The following is a 16,546-nucleotide window of genomic DNA, read 5'->3' as shown; positions in this document are numbered from 1 at the left end:
AATAACTTTCCAAGGTTTACTTTCCTGGTGTGGATGTTGTGGCACAGTGGTTTAAGTTGCCACTTGGAATGCCTGCATACCATAAGTGGAATGCCTGGAATCAGGTTCTACCTCTGCTTTCAATGCAGCTTCCCACTAATGCACTCGGGAAGACAGCTGATGCAGGCCCTAGTATCTGCCATCTCACCCATGTGGGAGACCTGGATGGAGTTCTTGGCTTCTTGCTTCAGCCTGGTCCAGCTCTGGCTGTTGCTGATATTGCAGAGTGAACCAGTGTGGGGAAATTAGGCACAGGAGGCAATTCAAAGATGGCGCCTGCAGGGAAATTAGGCACATGTGGCAATTCAAAGATGGCACCCAGAGGAAGTAAGGTGGGCGGTACCGAAAGTCGTTTACCACCAAAGCTGATTGGCCGCGTAGCATCAGGGGAGGTGACAACTGATGATGAGTGTACAGACATATGGCTGGTCCTGTAAAAAGTCACCCTGTAAAATGACCTTTTAAGTAATTGGTTGGTGCTCATGCCCTGCCCCAGTAATCCTGCGGTCTTGTGCTTTAAAAGGCTTTGCTACACGTGCAATAAACTGAGTTCTTGCTTGCTTGACTTGACTCCCTGCTGCGTCTGATTGTCTCCGGGATCCCGGGATCGGGAGGCTGGGGAACCGGAGAGCGGCGCACTTACCTTTCTTCGGACCCAGCCCATCCTTGTTCGGGCGGACTAAGAGCCAGCAAACCAGGAGATGGATGATCCTCCCCTTGCCCCCCCCCCCCAAATACATACCTGTCACTTTGTCTTTTTTTTTTTTTTTTTTTTGACAGGCAGAGTTAGTGTGAGAGAGAGACAGAGAGAAAGGTCTTCCTTTTTCTGTTGGTTCACCCTCCAAGTGGCTGCTACAGCTGGTGTGTTGCGGCCGGCGCGCTGCGCCGATCTGAAGCCAGGAGCCAGGCACCTCCTCCTGGTCTCCCATGCGGGTGCAGGGTCCAAGCACTTGGGCCATCCTCCACTGCTTTTCTGGGCCACAGCAGAGAGCTGGCCTGGAAGAGGAGCAACTGGGACAGAATCCGGCGCCCCAACCAGGACTAGAACCCAGGGTGCCAGCGCCGCAGGTGGAGGATTTGCCCAGTGAGCTGCAGTGCTGGGCAATTTTTTTTTTTTAAGATTTATTTTATTTATTTGAAAGACAGAATTACAGAGTGTGGGGAGCAACCCGGACTAGACTGTTACTGGAATTAAGACTTATTCTATGCATCTGCTCTCCCACAATATGGCGCTGGGAGAGAAGAAAACAGCTTCTACACAGCTGCCTCCAGTTCAGCCAATACACTGTAGGACTTGCTCCTGATTGGAGGAGAGCAGCGTACTCGGCGTGTGGGCAGCCGAGTTGGGATTGGCGGAGGAGGACTATAAAGGAGGAGAGAGACGGCATGCACCAGGAACATCTAAGGGGAACATCTAAGGGGAACACCTGTGCAGCCCCCGAGAGAGCCGGCCGGCGGAGTGCCGCTCCCCTGCAGAAGTGGGGAATGTGGCCAGGGGGAACCGCCCTTCCACGGAGGTGGAAGGGACAGTAGCCAACCCGGGAAGAACCAGCAGCAAACCCGGGGAGGGCCGAGCAGACAAAAGAACAGCGCAGGGTCCTGTGTCGTTCCTCCACGAAGAGGGGGAGCGACATAATGGTGCCGTGACTCGGATATGAAGCCTAGGCAGGGCTTAGTGTCGTTCCTCCACGAAGAGGGGGAGCGACAACAGAGAGAGGTAGAGACAGAGAGAGAGAGGTCTTCCATCCGCTGGTTCACTCCCCAGATGGCTGCAACAGCCAGAGTTGAGCTGATCCAAAGCCAGGAGCCAGGAACTTCTTTTGGGCCTCCCACATGGGTGCAGGAGCCCAAGCACTTGGGCCATCTTCTAACTGTTTTCCCAGGCCATAGCAGAGAGCTGGATTGGAAGTGGAGCAGCCAGGACTCAAACTGGTGCCTATATGGATGCTGGCGCTTCAGGCCAGGGCTTTAACCTGCTGCACCACAACACCAGCTCCCACTTGTCTTACAAATAAAGTTAAAAAATTTATTCTCCTGTCAATTGTTAAATCAACAACAGGAGTCACTGTGCACTTGATCCCCATATAGGACCTCTGTCCTTAACGTGTTGTACTATGAGAATTAATGGTAAAACTAATCTTCAAACAACATTTTATACTTTGTGTGGGTGCAAATTGTTGAAATATTTACTCAGTATAGAGTTGATCTTCTGTATATAAAGATAATTAAAAATGAATCTTAATGAAGAATGGGATGGGAGAGGGAGTAGGAGATGGGATGGTTTATGGGTGGGAGGGTGGTTATGGAGGGAAGAACCACTATAATCCAAAAGTTGTATTTTTGAAGTTTATATTTATTAAGTAAAAGTTTTCTATTAAAAATTTTATTCTCCTATATAATATCTCATTTTTTCTTTTATTAAATTTAGATGTTGTGGCAGGCATCTGGCATAGCTATTGGGATGATATGTGGGATACCTAAGTCCCATCATCTCACATCAGACTACTTGGGTTCAAGTTCTGGCTCCACTCTTGATTCCAATTTCCTGCTCCTGTGCACTCTGGGAGGCAGCAGGTGATGGCTCAAGTGCTTGGTCCTTGTCACCAATGTGGAAAACCAGGACTAAATTCCCAACTCCTGGGCTTGGGCCCAGCGCGTTCTTGAGAGCATTTGAGAGGTGAGATGGAGGATGGAGGTTCTCTCTCTTTCTCCCAGTCTTTCTTTTCTCTGTTTCCCTACCTTTCAAAATAACAAATATTTCTTAAAAATTATATATGCTTATTATAGAAAATGAGTCCTATAGAAAATTACACAACAAACATTCCCTACAATTATATCAGCCTTATAATAAGCATGTTTTATGTATTTCATATATACAAATATACATATGCAAATTGATTATGATTTATAAAAAGTTTTGTAATCTGTTCTTTCACTTGATGTTTTAGCATAGGTATTTCCCATTTCATTAAAAATTTGTTTAAAAATATTTTTTCATGAAAATAAGCTATCATCATTATTGAATCATGCCTTTATTATTATACATTTAGGACACAAAAAGTGCAAGACATCTTGAAGATGAAATAGAAATCTGAATATAGACCTACCATACAAACCAGTCATCCCACCCATCGGAGTTTACTCAAAGGAAATGGAATCAGCATATGAAACAGTTATCTGTACCCCCCATGCTTACTGCAGCTCAATTCACAATAGCTAAGATATGGAATCAACACAAATGCCTGTCAATTGAAGACTGGATAAAGAAATTATGAGCCATGTATACCAGGGAATACTAAACAGCAATAAAAAAATTGAAATCCTGTCATTTGCAACAAAATGGATGCAACTGTAAAGTTGCATAATAAGCCAATCCCAAAAGGACAAGTATCATATGTTCTCCTTGATCTGTGGTAACTAATAGAGCGCCTAAAAGCTCATCTATAGAAGTGAAATTGACACTTTGAGATGCAATGACTTTGAACAGCCTTTGTCTCAACTGTTGAGGAACAATTTTTGTTTTTTATACTATTTGTTGAACTCTTTATAAGTATAGAGTTAATCTTATGTGTATAAAGTTAAATTAAAATGGATCCTAGTAAAAAATAAGAATGGGAGTGGGGAGGGAGGAGGAAAAAGGGTGGGAGTGTGGGTGGGAGGGCGCATAGGGTGGGAAGAATCACTATGTTCCTAAAGTTGTATTTATGAAATGCATGAAGTTTGTGTACCTTAAATAAAAGGTTTCTGGAGAAAATAGAAGAAACAGTATCAAAACAAGCTCCAAAAAAGAAAAAATAAATGTAGAGAAGTAAAAAGACTATGATATCTTTTAAATTCTGAAGCAAAGTCCTAGACTGGTGTGTGTGTGTGTGTGTGTGTGTGTGTGCATCTGTTTGTGCAGGAAGGTGGGGTTGGCCGAGCTATCAATTACATGCAACCTTGACACAGGTACCTTTGCTGTTGCTTCCATTATGATAAAATTCCATGTGCTTTAGCTCGTGGGTGCTGCATGCATTAGGAATGACCATTGAGCCTCAGCTACCTCTGGGTTATAGCCCACACAAACCTGTGTTCTAAACATACCTAGTTATTTTAAAATCTCTCCTTTTTGCAAATTTATAGGGAAACTTTTTATTTTTTTAACTTTTATTTAATAAATATAAATTTCCAAAGTACAACTTTTGAATTATAGCAGCTTTTCCCCCCATACCTCCCTCCCACCCGCAACCATCCCATCTCCCACTCCCTCTCCCATCCCATTCTTCATCAAGATTCATTTACAATTATCTTTATATACAGAAGATCAACTTAGTATATACTAAGTAAAGATTTCAACAGACTGCACCCACACAGAGACACAAAGTATAGAGCACTGTTTGAGTAGTAGTTTTACTGTTAATTCGTATATACAACACATTAAGGACAGAGGTCCTACATGGGGAGTAAGTGCACAGTGACTCCTGTTGTTGATTTAACAGTTGACACTCTTATTTATGATGTCAGTAATCACCCGAGGCTCTTGTCATGAGTTGCCAAGGCTATGGAAGCCTCTTGAATTCACCAACTCTGACCTTGTTTAGACAAGGCCATGGTCAAAGTGGAAGTTCTCTCCTCCCTTCAGAGAAAGGTACCTCCTTCTTTGATGGCCTGTTCTTTCCGCTGGGATCTCACTCACAGAGATCTTTCATTTAGGTCATTTTTTAGGCCACAGTGTCTTAGCTTTCCATGCCTGCGAAACTCTCATGGGCTTTTTAGCCAGATTCAAATGCCTTAAGGGCTGATTCTGAGGCCAGAGTGCTGTTTAGGGCATTTGCCATTCTATGAGTCTGTTGTGTATCTTTTTAACTGTTACAGAGAATGTAGTTATTTCTTAAATAACTTAATGCATATAGAAGTGTTTTAGGAGTATCAACTTCCTTTCCCTGTCCTATTTGCTTTCATTCTGGTTTCTATTTCCTACAATCACATTGGATATTTCTGTGGTTTATTAACTGTATTCTTCAGCATTAGAAAAATAGGGAAGTTCTGGGAACTATTTTTTCTTTAATATTTCCACACAGAGAATTGCCATTTATATTAAGAGTTTGGAAGAAAAATCATGCCAAGATTAAATTTTAAAACTATAAGTAAGATAATAAATACAGGAACGAAGCAGATTTATGAAAACTTTTCATTTAAAAGAGCAGAAAACTATAAATGTGCATATTGTGGTAGAGATTTTAGTTTGAGCCTACTCTATTATTCTTTATTACTAAGGTTTAAACATTTCTGAAAATTCTTATTGCACTAGTAAGGGTATAGAAAAGTTTATTCACATGGCACCCAACATTTCTCTTAGGGTTAAGAGCATTTGGTTAAAGGTGAATCCACTACTAGAATTCAAATTAAGTTGAGGATGTATGTTGAATTCACACAGTGGTTCAACAGAAGTCTCACAGGACTAGGCTGAGAGCTAGGCAGTGGCACTATATTTCTTTCCAGGAAGAATCCATCATAATGTAATAGAGACTGAGTTGAAATGATCATGCTTATGTAAACTTCTTAGGCACTGTAAGGGGTAGGGAATCTTTAACCACAGAATTAATCAGTTCTAATTCTATTTCAGGTTATAGGACAGTTTGGATATCCTTAAAACAGCACCAGCAAATGATGACCAGACTGGATTGGGCAGCAAGAGCCACAAGGCTGTTTGGCACAACAAAGCCCATGTCCAGTGCCCAGTGGGTATTGCAAAAGGAAGTAAGGTCATTAAAGCAGTAGGGGCAATAGCAGGCAGTAGGAGATGGTATTGGCCCTGGTGGGGTCACAAGTAAAGAAATACACACGCTGTGAGAGTCATTCCTGAACAAATGACATCACATGGAACTTTCTGGAAGGACTTGCAGAGGGGCAAATGTATAGAGCGCTGGATTTCCTAAATGAACAGGGTGTTAGTCTGTTTTGTGCTGCTATAACAGAGTGTCTGAAATTAAGTCACTTACAAAGAACAGGAATTGATTTTCTCACACGTCTACAGGTCAGTAAATCCACGCTCAAGGAGCTGGATGTGTATATGGTTTCATAAGGACCTTCTTGCTGTGTCCTCCTGTGGTAGGAGGCAGAAGGCAGAAGGCAAACTATGAAATTCTGGAAAGCTTTTTTTTTTTTTTTTTTTTTTGAGTCACAGCTCTACTTCTTTAAGATTTATTTTATTTATTTGAAAGATACAGTTATACAAAGAAAGAGACAGAGATTAGATAGAGAGTGAGAGGGAGAGAGGGAGAGAGGGAGAGAGGGAGAGAGGGAGAGGGAGAGAGAGAGATCTTTCATCCACCGGTTCACTCCCCAAATAGCTGCAATAGCTGAAGCTTGTCTAGGCCAAACCAGGAGCCAGGAGCTTCATCCAGGTCTCCCAGGTGGGTGCAGGGGCCCAGGGACTTGGGCCATCTTCCATTGCTTGCCCAGACATATTAGCAGGGAGCTGGATAAGAAGTGGAGTAGCCAGGATATTTGAATCAGAATCCATATGGGATGTTTAAGCCACTGTCACAATGTCAGCTCCATGAAGCCTCTTTTAAAAGGTTCTTAAATCCTATTAATGAAAGAACAGTACTCATGGCTTAATCACCTAGAGATCCCATCTGTTAACACTATCACATTGGCAAGCCCTGAATTCTGGAAGGTACACATTGGAACCATAGCTAACAGCTAGCACATAAAGTGAGGTTAACTGGGTTACAACCATTAAGATTTAGTAAGTCTTGTGATTTACATATTTTTTATATTTAATGCAGAAAGACAAATTTGAAATTGGCTTTAGACACAATCAAGCTCAAAAACTTCCTTTGGGGTCAGGTCAGTTAAGACTGGCGTGTATGGTCTCAAATGTTTAAGGAGTTGCTTCTCAATGGAGGAGAAGTGTAAACTAACATATCCCTACAAGGAAAGAAACTGATCAGGTACCTCTGAAGGAGCACTTATATTCTGTTTTCCAAATTTGGTTTGGTTTGCAATTAAAGCCTGAATATACAAAAAACACGATGATGACAATAAATCAGTGAATTATGCCCCAAATATATCTCTCAACATGGTTTCTCCTGCTGTAGCATGGGATGTATTTACCATCCTTCTTTGTGTGTCTTCTTAATTCATTTTTAAGAGTTTTATTTATGAAGCTCTATTTAATGAACTGTGAAGATAATTCAGAAGCATAATGTACAGTCATGAATTGATGGCTACTCCACTCCACTTGTTACACAAGGGGTCTTCCAAAAGTTTGTGGAATATGCACATTATAAAAGTTATTCATAGATTTAAAAATTTTCTTGCACAAAAATAAACTTACCCTTTAATTCTGTTTCCCCATGAACTTGTTGAAGTCTCATTATACAATCTAAGTTAGCATGACAACTAGTGTGCCCACTTGAACATCCCAAGTTGAAAACTATTCAACATACAAATATTCATTGAGTTATATCAAGATTCTGAAAGTATGGGTCAAATACATGTACTTCATTGAAGTGAAATATTGATTTGGGCATAGGAGATTGAAGTATTTTGCTGTAAGTGGAACCAGAGAAAATATTACATGAGGATAATATAACATTGGTTTGTTATTAATATCTACTTAAAGATAAGTATCTATAAATTCCAACACAGGAGGTTATTTGATGCTTATGACTCCTTGACACATCATTATTTATCTATGAGAAAATAAATTATGAAGTGAACAATGAAGAAAAATAAAAAAGTAGACTCCTCCCAGATAATATTTAATAACTTTGCAATGTTAATGGAAATATGAAAAATCAGATATTGTAGAAATGTTTTCTGTTTGCCAAAAAAGATAAAGAGGATACTCATTTTCTTTTTAAAAAATTATGTGAAAGGAAGGTAGAGAGACAGAGACAGATATGGAGAGGCAGAGAGAGAGAATCACACACACAGAGATTGTCTATCTGCTATTTTACTCCCCAAATGTCTGCAACAGCCAGGACTGGGCCAAGCCAAAGAAGCCAGGAGCCCCCATTTCCATCCGGCAGGAACTCAAGTACTTGAGCCACCATCATTGCCTCTCAGGGTGTGCGTTATCAGGAAGCTGGAATGGAAACTTGAACCCAGGTACTGATACGGGATGTGGGCATGTCAGGCAACATTCTAACTGCTGTGCCAAATGGAGGCCCAAAGGATGCTCATTTTCTATTGAAGCCTACGAAGGAAAATTCTTCCACAAGCAAAATCACCACCAGTATATGTAACTAGTATATTTCTTGATTATTAACAGACTATTTAGGTTAATCTAGGAAAGACAATTGCCAGTGACAGAGAATGAGGAAGAAAATTTATAAATCAGTAATCTATGGATTAGAGCCTTCTGCATCTTTAATATAATCAAAGTCAGTGAAGTAACACAATGTCCCTTTAAGGAAATGGCAGAGAATGCAAGTCTCCTCTCGTTTGGCACACAAAGGAGCCATTCCATAATAATATTATCTTGACTGCAGAAAGAGCAGTCTTTGTTTACATGGAAGCTGGAAAATTTTGAAATAATAATCTTTAGGGTGGAGAATATACTTCACTCTCTGAGGTCAAATTATGATCTCAGCTACAAAAAACATTGCAAAGAGCTCTGAAAAGGGCTAAGAGATGACAAAGAGAGGAGACAGGAAAGAGAGGAGACAGAGTGACCAGGGAATTGTTTGGCAAAAGCCCAGCATACTCAAGGCAACTCCTGTCCAGGCCTTTTGCCGGTCTGCAGCATTATCCCTTGTCTACCATCGGCTTCCTTCCCCTGAAAGAAATGCCCATGTGCCCCTTCCAGCGCTTCACCAGCACTCGACATGTCAAACACACAATGTACAAAAGCCATCAGTGCATATTTCATGGTTATCCAAAGCAACTTCTTCAGAAGATTACTCACTTGCAAGGCAGGGGACTACATCTTAATTAAGCCTCTACTGTTGAATGAAAATATATTCTGAAATGCATTGGTACTTTTTCTTGAAACCAATAATGTTCTCCTCCTTGACATGTGTGTTTGTTTTAATAAAAGACAGGCAGATTCGCTTACAGTGATAGAGGCGAAACGCATCAACCCTGTGGCAGGAGAGAGAAGTGGAGAGGGGCAAGGCTTCAAGAGTTCAAAATCAAAACCTGCTGCCACTACTGTGCTTTATAACCTTGGAACAGGCAGTGATCCTTGATGAGCTTCTGTTTCTTTAAAAAGTGAGAGGGTAGGAGATTTCTAAGGTTTGTTTGCTGGTTGGATGATCTGTGATCTGTTCATACCGTTCAGTTTTACGATGTCATGCCAGAGATATCATTCTGACGGCCAATTAGAAAGTGTGATGACCAGGAGAGTCATATATGATTTTATTATACAGTAGTTCCCTAAAACTGTGGGGAATATATTTCTAGACCTCCAGTAGATGCCCCAATCCACAGAAAGTATAAAACTCTATATAGAATGTTTTTTCTTTGCATATAGGGGCGCTTTATAAAGTTCATGAAAAATGTGCAATGTATTTTATTTACATTCCCCCACAAACTCTCTGAAGTACCTTCATACATACCTATGACAAGTTAATTTATAAACTGGGCGCAAGGCACAAGAAGAGGTTAATAACAATTACTTATGTTAGTAATGTCAGGACAATTTTTGTTTTTACTAAATCAAGAATTTTCACCTTTTACCTTAAAGAACACACTTTATAGTTTCTCTTCATCATATCCAAATTGTCAGCATCACTACTGTGGAGCCATTACTAAGTAAAAGTACGGGTTACTTGAACACAAGTACTTCCATACCATTACAGTCCATCTGATAACCAAGCTGGCTACCAAGTGACTAACGGGCAGGGATATATACAGTGTTGATACCCTGGACAAAGGGATGATATATATACACACCAGGAGGAAATGAATGCAATGGAGTGATATTTTTCATCATGTTATTCAAAAGGGCACGTAATTTTACACTTATAAATTGTTTATTTCTAGAAGTTTTTCACGCAATATTTTTGGATGCCGTTGATCTGTAGTAACTGAAATTGCAGAAAGCAAAATGGCAGATTGAGAGGGGGGATACTATGCTTTTTTTTTTTTAAATTTATTGGGGCCAGCATTGTGGCACAGTGGGTTAACACCCTGGACTGAAGCACCGGCATCCCATATGGGTGCTGGTTCTGGTCCCGGCTACTCCTCTTCCAATCCAGCTCTCTGCTATGGCCTGGGAAAGCAGTGGAAGATGGCCTAAGTCCTTGGGCCCTCGTACCCACATGAGAGGCCTGGAAGAAGCTCCTGGCTCCTGGCTTCAGATTGGTTCAGCTCTGGCCGTCGCGGTTCATTGGGGAGTGAACCATTGGATGGAAGATCTCTCTCTCTGTCTCTCTACCTCTTTTCTCTGTGTAACTCTTTCAAATATATAAATAAAAATATTTTAAAAAAGAATATTTATTTATTTATTTGAGGGCAGAGAGATCCCATCAGTTGAAACAAGATGAATAGTTCCAGCATCATTGAAATGAGCGTTTCTTGACCTGATAGAGCAGATGATGTAAGCATTGGGACTAGGCTAGTTGTGTAGGCATAGGAAACTGATTAATAGGGCTCAGGTGTAAGAGGGCAGTGCCATCCATTCTAAGCACTTTTTCCATTGCTCCTGAGTTGTATCTTCCATAATAAAATTGTAATAATAAATACAGTGCTTCCCTGAGTTATGTAAATTATTGAATCTGAAGTGGGGGAGTAGTAGGAACCCCTTAAGGGTAGCTTAGGCACTCTATGTGTGATCGGCATCTGAGGCAAGAGCTGAGTGTTTAATACAGGGTAGGGTGTATGCGCTATTTCTGCGAATTGGTAAAGGACACCCTACTAGTGTCAGAGTATTGGCTGGTGTGAGAGGAAGCCTCTTAGGCTGCTTGCTTACTCTTTTTCTCTATTACTCTCTTACTCAGATCACTCACTGTGGGGGAAGTGAGATGCCATGTTTGAGGACACTCAAGTAGTCTACACAGAGTCCCGCATGTAAGGAACCAAATCTCTCTCTCTCTCTTTTTTTTTTTTTTTTTTTTTGACAGGCAGAGTTAGACAGTGAGAGAGAGAGAGACAGAGTGAAAGGTCTTCCTTTGGTTGGTTCACTTCCCAAATGGCTGCAATGGCTGGTGCTGCGCCGATCCGAAGCCAGGAACCAGGTGCTTCACGGGTGCAGAGCCCAAGGACTTGGGCCATCCTCCACTGCCTTCCCGGGCCACAGCAGAGAGCTGGACTGGAAGAGGAGCAACCGGGATAGAACCGGCACCCCAACTGGGACTACAGCCCGGAGTACCGGCGCCGCAGGTGGAGGATTAGCCTATTGAGCTGCGGTGCCGGCCGGGAACCAAGTCTCTTGACAATAGTGCATGCAGAACTGGGACTGCCAGTCAACTGCCACTGTGAAACAGTGTCATCCATCAAACTCAAGCCTGCAGGGCCTGAAGGGCTGAACTTTGATAGGCTCCTGTTAAACCCTTTGCAAGCTGCTGCTGGATTCATGACCCTCAAAAACTTTGTGAGACAACACATGCTAACTATTTTAACCTGCTAATTTTCTGGGTAATTTGTTACACAGCAATAGATACCAATTACAGTTATTTATTATTTGCAGCCATCACATTTTAAAAAAAAAAGAGTTATTAATTTGAGAGGCAGAGTTGGGGGGGGGCGGATATCTTCCATCCATTAGTTCACTTTCCCAAAAGGCTGCAATGGCCAGGGCTGGGCCAGGCTAGAGCCAGGAGCTTCATCTGTGTCTTCCATGTGGATGGCAGGGGCCTATGTCCCTGGGCCATCTTCCACTGCTCTCTCTGGCATATTAGCAGGGAGCTGGGTTGGAAGCAGAGCAGCTGGGACTCCAATGGGCACTCATATGGGATGTCAGTGTTGCAGGCAGTGGCTTTATCTGCTGTGCCACAATGCTGGCCTGTAGCCATTCCATTTTAAAGGCCTTGTCATAAAATCTACCAAGGGTGTGTGCCATGGTTTCCTTAAAAGAATCTAACAAATTACTCTTGAATTCTACACAAAAAATAAATAGGCAATGTGAGTGTAGTATATACTGCATGTTCATGGAAATCCTGAATATTTACAATATTAATCCAGTCTTGCCAAATTCAACTTTCAATATCTGTGCTGGACTATTTTCTTCTATAGTTTTACTGAAGTTATTAGCATATCCCTGTTTAGTCATCTGTAAACAAACAGTGGAATGAATGCCTGCCTCTACTCCGAAGAGGTTAAGCAAATCAAGACTTTCTAGGTTCTAATTTTTTTCTTAAGGTTATTTGATCAGTTGGATTCTAAAATGTACTTAGGAATTATATTTAATAAAAACAGGTATATGCTAAGCACTTTCATTATGTAAATCTTTAGTCCACAAACTTAGATGCACAAGAAATGTCCCATTTCTTCCATTATTTTTTAGCACTCAATTTGATTCTGATCTCTATTCTACCAGATAAGAAATCCAATCTCAATTATTATGGAAACTCCTTCCTCTCCATCTTCCAGGGTCAGACAATGGTCTTAGTAAAGGCGAAAATCATTAGGGAGGGCCTTTGGCTTTCCTTTCCTACCCTGCACCTTAAAACCCCCATTATCTGATACAGTAGTTTCTTTAAGTCCAACGTGTGCCATGCACTTGCAATGGTGGAAAGAAAACTAAAGACAGACTAAACACTACACAATGCTTCAACAAATCATCCTGCCGCAGAGTCAGGGCACGAATTCAGTGTCAGGAAAAACAGAACAGAAGTAAGCAACACAGTGCAGCCTTCAGGTTTCTTAGACACTCAACATGAAGCATGAGGTGCAGAAACAATGAAGCCGGGAATACAAGGACATTTTACAAAGTAGCATTTAAATTGCAAAGGCTGGAGATATCAACAAGAAGGAAATGATCACAGGGAGATGGGCTTAATAGTAATAATAATAATAATCTGAAGCTCTAGTATTGAGAAACTTTACTGATTTCTGTGTTTAGAAATAAGAAATTGACTAGTAAATGTAAAATGAAAATGTCCACCAGTATTTATTCTCTCCCCACTCTCTCTCAAAATTGTTGCCTATTTTTGCAAGCAATAGTATTTCAGCAAGTGAAAATTCTCAAAATCCTTAATCACGTACTTATTCCCAAAGTCTGGATTTAGTGTGGAGTTTCTGACTTGGTAGAGTTGGTTATCCTGTTTAATTGGATTGACGGCGACAGTTGTAATTACCGTAGATGAGATTGCCTGTAATGTAATTATGTTTCCTGCATCAGCGTGAGCTGGGCTTGTGGAATACACACAGAAGATGCCTCCAATTACTTCGAGGTTAGGAAGAGCATCATAGTGCCTCACAAATCATGTTTGTTACTATGTAGTATTTAAAAATTAACAGAAAGCTGAATGAGTTATTTCTCTAAAGCAGTTTTTCTGACTCAAAGATGTTTCTGTTAAGAGCTACACCCTAGATTATGATGGCCATTTTCTAGAGTTATATTTAAATTTATATTTATGTATATAAAAATATATTTTAGGGCTCAACATCGGGCAGCAATAATAAATCTGATATCTTCTGTTTCTTGCTGCTTACTGTTTATGAATAGTCACTGCTTATCAAAGATATTTTTAGCAAGCATATAATACATGGTAAAGTTTAACTTGACCTTTTCTGTGACTTGAAAATGTACTGTTTTGAAAAGTAACATAGTGAATAACAAGATAATATAAAAATACTAGTGTTTATGAGTAGACGGAGCCATAATTAATACCTAAAGAGCCAGATGCTCTGCTACAACCATGCCACTCTCTATTTTCCAATTAACACTTGGAGAACTTCACAATTTACAATTGGAAACCCGGCCTTTAAACAGGACAAGGCTGCCAAAAGTACTGCAAACACATGTAGTTTAGGAGAAATGGTACACACTGGAAATCCATCCCAATCCTATTAGCTTCAGCCTTGCTCTCATTAAAAACAGAGCTGCTTATGGGTTTTTCCTTCTGAAGCATAGGAAACACAGAACTTGGAAATGTGCCCTTTTGAAAAACTTATTCTTGCATTCACAAACCAGATGGTGCACATCAAATGCATCCTGATTTTCTAATGAAATAAAAAAGGATTCCTATTGTGTTCTTTAATATGATTAACACATCTTCAATTGCTAGTTTTTACAGATACTCCAGGAAAGTTAAACAACTTGGCAAATGCTGCCCTGCTGAGTTGAGCATGGAAGCCTCTCAGTGTTAGGGCTGTACGAAGGGCACTCTGCTTTTTAATTCTTCCGAAACAGGCTTTAGCAGAGGTGCAAGACCCTGTTACAGCCACTGACAAAGAAACTTTCTTCTGTCTTTGAACATCAGAGATAAAGAGTCTACTGTCTTATAAAAGGACCAATCAAGCAAGAAAACATCTCTCGCCTGCACACTCTTCCTTTCTCCAGTCTAATCCAGTACTTGGAGTACTAAATTCACCAATAAAAACCTAATTGTGGGCACCAATTGAATGTCACACTCTTCAACAGTAAAAATATAACCAAAGCCAAAGCCAACGACATACTGGATTTTACCAACATACTGAGAACTAGTTGAGTGTAACTTACCTTGGAGGAGAAGTTGGCTTGGTCAAAAACCTGAAAGAATTAAAAAAATTATATGCATTAATTTCCTATTACTTGTAACCACTGAAAACACAACACAGAATTAAATGTAGCAGTGGTGTGCCCATTAATTTAGTAAATCAGTTTGTCATTCTCTAATTCTATGTATCTCTTACTTAAAGGAAAAGAATGGAATAAGCCAAATTGGATTCTAACTGGACTCCAATTTCTGTTCAATTCCACTGTTAGGGATATGGTCAGCTGAGGCAATACATCCACAAATAGGCTTGGGTTACAAATTGTGGCAGCCTAGAAATTATGGTTGTGTAACAGCTTTTATTTATTTCTTTTTAATAATCTTTGTTATTAAAAATTTTGATGTTCCAATATGGAAAGCAGTCCACACAGCAGACTCATAGAATGATAATCACTTTAAGTAGCACTCTGACCTTGGAATAAGATCTTTAAGGTATCCTGGTCAGGCTGAAAGCCCTATGAGAGCATCTCAGGCATAGAAAGTCAAGACACTGTGGCAAAAAAATATTCTACATGAAGGATCTCTGTGAGTGAGACCCCAGGGGAAAGGAGTGGTCATCAAAGAAGGACACTTTTTTCTGAAGGGAGGAGAGAACTTCTACTTTTCTTATGGCCTTGTCTAAATACTGACAGAGTTGGTGGATTCAAAAGGTTTCCATAGTCTAGGCAGCACATGTAAAGAGCCTCAGGTGGTCACTGACATCATACATAAGAGTGTTAATTGGTAAATTAACAACAGGAGTCACTGTGCATTAACTTTTCACACAGAACCTCTGTCCTCAATAAGTTGTTATATGAAAGTTAACTGTAAAATTTGTTCTCAGTTTGTGTGTGTGTGTGTGCAAATTGTTGAAATCTTTACTTAGTATAGGGTTGGTCTTATGTGCATAAAGTTATTTGAAAATGAATCTTAATGGAGAATGGGACTGGGAATGGGAGAGAGAGGAGGAAGTGGGGTAGGAGTGTGGGTGAGAAGGTGGGTATGGTGGGAGGAATCACTATATTCCTAAAGTTGTATGTATGGAATTTATATTCCTTAAATAAAAGGTTTCTTTGAGAAACAATTTTTGAGACATAAAAATTGTACATATTTATGGGGTATTATATAATGTTTCAATACTAGTATACATTGTGTTATACGCAATCAGAGTAAATATGTCTTTCTACTCAAACATCCAAAAATTGCATCGTTTAGTTTTTTCCTTTTAATAGAGAAATAAACAGAACATTATCTATAGTCATCTTACTGTGCAACTGAACACCAGAACTTTCACTTCTCTCTAGCTATAACAAACATCCATTCATCAGCCTTTCCCCATCTCTCCCTTTCCACTACACCCCAGCCCCAGCCTCTAGCAACTGCACTTTCATTTTTATAATTCTCTAAGATCAATTTTTTTAGACTCCAAATATGAGTAAGATCATGTGATGCTTGCCTTTCCGTGTCTGGCATATTTTGCTTAACATAACAACCTCCAGTTCTATCTATATTGCTGTGAATGCCACAATTTCATTCTTGTTTATGGTTGAGTAGTATTTCATTTTGAGTATGTACCACATATTCTTTATCTATTCATCAGTAGATGGTTACTTAGGCTGTTCCTATGGGCTATTTATTGTGAATAATACCACAATGAGCCAGCGCCGCGGCTCACTAGGCTAATCCTCCGCCTGCGGCGCAGGCTCACCAGGTTCTAGTCCCGGTCGGGGCACCGAATTCTGTCCCGGTTGCCCCTCTTCCAGGCCACAGCTCTCTGCTGTGGCCAAGGAGTATAGTGGAGGATGGCCCAAGTATTCGGGCCCTGCACCCCATGGGAGGCCAGGATAAGCACCTGGCTCCTGCCATCGGATCAGCGCGGTGCACCGGCCGCAGCA

General features: G+C 40.7%; 1 protein-coding gene across 2 annotated transcripts in view; it reads right to left on the bottom strand.

The window, feature by feature from the left end:
• SEMA6D (semaphorin 6D) overlaps positions 1 to 16,546 on the bottom strand; it is a 665,819-nt gene that overhangs the window by 189,032 nt on the left and 460,241 nt on the right. For both annotated transcript variants that reach the window (XM_051822408.3, XM_051822409.3), the window contains one exon: positions 14,639 to 14,668. The gene's annotated coding sequence lies outside the window, so the exon portion shown is untranslated. The remainder of the gene's footprint in view (positions 1 to 14,638; positions 14,669 to 16,546) is intronic.

This window comes from Oryctolagus cuniculus, chromosome 12, assembly GCF_051225735.1.
Source record: "Oryctolagus cuniculus isolate XC-2025 breed Fujian yellow rabbit chromosome 12, ASM5122573v1, whole genome shotgun sequence".
In the NCBI taxonomy this organism is placed as follows: Eukaryota; Metazoa; Chordata; class Mammalia; order Lagomorpha; family Leporidae; genus Oryctolagus; species Oryctolagus cuniculus.
The sequence above is the reverse complement of the archived record's forward strand: the minus strand, read 5'-3'. Positions and strand labels throughout refer to the sequence as shown.